Here is a 3928-nt window from a genome sequence, read left to right as displayed (position 1 = left end):
CACCCTCAGCCCTCAGTGTAGCTCCATTAAATCCACCAAATAAAGACCTGGAGGCCTTGCCCTTTGCTGACAAGGACTACCTCATTGAAGACTTTGTGGGTGACAGGGACTTTCTGCAGACCTTCAGGCAATTGAGAGAGGACTACCTGAATGGTCATGATACATATGGGATATGGGAGTCAAACCTGCCATACTATTGTCTCCCCTCTGTCAATGTCTTTCCTGAGATCATTCGCCTATGTGCAGAAAACTATGATGTGCAGCACAGAGCTATTAGCTTTCCATCTGGGAGGATCCTCTTTTACATTAATCCTGAATCCATCAATAAAATGCTCCATTTTGATCAGACAGAGCTGCTGTTCCCATTTTCCATGAATTATCTGCTGGACACTGGTGCCAAGATGACTAGTGAGGAGATTCAAAAGGTCACCAGGACATTCATGAGACCTGAGTGCCAGCCTACAGGGCCACCTCCTTATCTTGATGTCTATTTTACTGAAGTAGGCAGACTATTACTGGACATGATTGCTTATGTGCTGGGATACAAAACCAGCGAGCATGTGGATGAAAAAATGCCAGTATTGCTAGCTGCTTACAGTCCAGGCCAACCCCCTGCCCGCAAATATAACTTTGCCAAGTTCATAGCTAACAAGATCCATGATCAGTTGGGCAAAGTGGATAGACAGGGTGTCTTCAAGTACTCGGCCTATATCTATCACCTTTTCATGTACTATCAGTCTGAGGCTTTTCCATGCTACATCAAAAAGCTGGATTATAGAGGGGAAAGAAGATCTGTTATCTTCTGGACCTCTGTCTATCACAAAGTCTCAAATTCACCCTATTCCTATTGTGAATTTGTTGACCAATTTGTATACCTAGTTTCTTGTCTATTGATGAGGTCCCCTCCTCCCAGAATATCAACTGAGATACAGAAAGCTCTGCAGCTTTCCAAAAAATACAAAATAGGTCATTGGTACCTATATGAGAATCATACAGTCATCAGAGTCTATGGCTGTGAGCTCTGTCCATACAGGCTCCCAAAATATGTGCCTATGAGGTTATTTGCCTTGGAGTATTACAGGCAGTTGATTCAGTCCGACCTCACCCACTTCCACAGCTCCAAAAAGAAGGCCCACCTCAGGTTCAAACACCAGTTGGGCCCCTTCATCATGAATAAGAAAGAAGGATGGGAAGAGGCTGACCTAATCCTCAAAGATAAATACAAGTTGTCATATAGTTTTCGGTGGGTCCCTTATGACCCTGAAGGCTTCATTACTGCTAGAAGAACCAAGTACAGGCTTCTAGGTTATAGGCATTGTCAATACCCACACATTGAAAGATATGCCAACCAGCAAGATTGGCAGCAGGGTACTCTAGTTGAAAAACTAACTGAAGAAGAGACAATGCTAAAGAATGTAAAGGAGCTTGAAAAAACTATTGACCTAGACTCTGTGCAACAGGTACCTTTCAAATGGCCTTATTCAGCAGGAGAAGGGACCTCGGCCTCAAGCACTGCACCAGTCGCACAGGCACCTTCCACAGCAGCACCAGCTACAGACAAAGGGAAAGGCATAATGGGTGCTGAGGAAGAAACCATGAAAGAAAAGTCTGCCCCTTCAAGTGAACAGCAACAAGAGCAGCCACAAGGGCAGCAACCGGAGCAGCAGCAAGAGCAGACTCCCCCTCCACAAACTGAGGCACCCACAGCTCCAATTTTACAGACCCCAGCACAAGAGGACAGGGGTACAAAGAGAGCCAGAGAAGAGTCCACTCCTGCTAGTGGATCCTCCCAGCAACCCCAGACCAAGAGGCCAAGAGCTGATTCCCCGGAGGTAGAAGACATCACTGAAGAATTCCTTGACAGTTCAAGGAAAAATAGGGAGGGCAGCCAGCACACAAGGACAAGCTCCTTTCAGCAGGAGCAAGGATTACAACTGGGTTTGGAGGTGTCATCCTCCTCACAGCAGAGCAAGAAGCCCAAAGGCACTAAGGACTTCTTCAAACAAATAAAGGCACATAATGAACTGCTGAGGGTGGAGGTTTATAAGCAATTTCTCAATGCCACACCAGCCCAAAAGGAAAGGCTAATGTCTGTGTATGACATCCAGGAGGAGAAAATGATCCTCGGCCATTTCAAGCCTACAGTGCCCCATCCAAAATCAGCAGCAGACTATGTGAAGACAAGGGTGGAGGTCCTAGCCAAAGACATCCATCCCATGGACTAGATTGAACTCCACAAACAGACTGGAGAAATGGTCTATGCAACCTTGGTGGAGAGGGCAACATTGGCCCATGAGCTAAAAGAGTCACTCAAAAATACCAACACTCAGTTGGATTTTGAGAGAATGTCCTCCCTAGCCAAAGATAACAGAATAAAGTCACTAGAGGACATTATTGTTGACCTAGGGCATGATCCTAAGGATCCAAAGGGTGTAAAGGCCCTTATGAAGAAAAAAGAAGATGACCTCAATGCATTGAAGAAGAGGTTAAAGCTGTAGCCCACAGAGCACCCTCAAACAGCTGAGCTACAAAAGGAAAAACAGGTTGATGAGCAACTGGACCTCATAATGCAGCTAAATCAAAAGGTCCTCGATTTGGAGAAGGAGCTTGAAGGAGCATTGCAAGATAAACAGGGAGAATCTACATCCCAAGCTCCTCCAACTACTTCAACCACTGCAACAACTACAGAGGCAGCAGTGGCCCCTACGACAGAAGCAGCAGCAACAGCTCCAAGCTCCAGTGCAAGTGTGGAAGAATTAACCAAGGCCATTAAGGAAATGGAGCTCCAGGCAGATGAAATAAAGAAGGCCAAAGAAAAATTGGCAGAATTGGATGCCAAGTATGACAAATCAAAGATGACAGTGGCAGAACAAGGCAGAGAAATAAAGGCCCTAAAAGAAAAGATAAAGGCCTTGGAAAAGGAGTTGAATCTGGAAAGTGCCATGGCCGAAATAAGGAGAATTCTGTGGGCCAAAATTGGCCAATCCATCGATAAACAATGGAGATCAATTAAAACCATACATGAGCAGATGGATTTAATTGGCCTAGCACAAACAGAGATTCAAAGGGCCAAGACAACACTGGGAGACAAGCCAGAACAGGCCAACAGAGTGATAGATTTTTTGAACAGGCAAGAAAAGGAGGAACTGGCAGCCATGGGCATAGTCAACAGAACAGAGGCTGTCCTTACAGCCAAGAAAGTACTCACTCTCAGGAATTATGTACAGACAGTGGAGAGAAAGTGCTTTGAGATACAAGCTGAAGTACATGAGTACCAGCACAAGATGGCAGCACTGCAAGCAAAAGGATTGCCTAGCCTACTAAGCGGTGCAGGAAAGATGATCTCCCGAGATCAATTTGCTAACAGGATGGCAGCTTATATTGAAAACCAAATCACTGCATCTGCCAGTACCTCTCAGGAAACAGGGCCTCCAACAGGACAGAGCTTATATAATAAACTTGAAGGCCTGTTTTTTATTGAGAGTGAGGTGAAGCACCTTTTTGAAATTCCTCCTAATTTTTACAGGTATACAGAGGCCGACGAAACTTTGATTAAGATTCGAAGACATCAAATGCCTAAGGAGGATTGGTGGCAGGCAATGCTTCAAATTTTTCCACGTTAGCCTCAGTTGCTCGGTCACTGCCATCCCCAGCTCACTAGAAGACAAACAGCAGAAAAAGGTTAGCATTTAAAGCAGCTGAAAAATGACTCAGCACATGTACAACGACAGCTAGCCCAAAGGATAAGAAAAAACGCATATCTTTGACAGCGTATCCTCAGCCGACTCCAGCAGCCACCCAGTCAACAGTCTCTGACCATTTTGACAGCTAAAGCACTGAAGAGTTATTACAGCATTTACCTTCTCAGCTACAACGCTCCAGGAGTTGGCATAACATCAATGAGCCATTAACTCATTTCCTTGATATT

Source organism: Pinus tabuliformis, chromosome 9, assembly GCF_031772625.1.
Source record: "Pinus tabuliformis cultivar Carrire ecotype Pingquan chromosome 9, CPIR1, whole genome shotgun sequence".
In the NCBI taxonomy this organism is placed as follows: domain Eukaryota; kingdom Viridiplantae; phylum Streptophyta; class Pinopsida; order Pinales; family Pinaceae; genus Pinus; species Pinus tabuliformis.
This window is presented reverse-complemented; position numbering follows the sequence as displayed.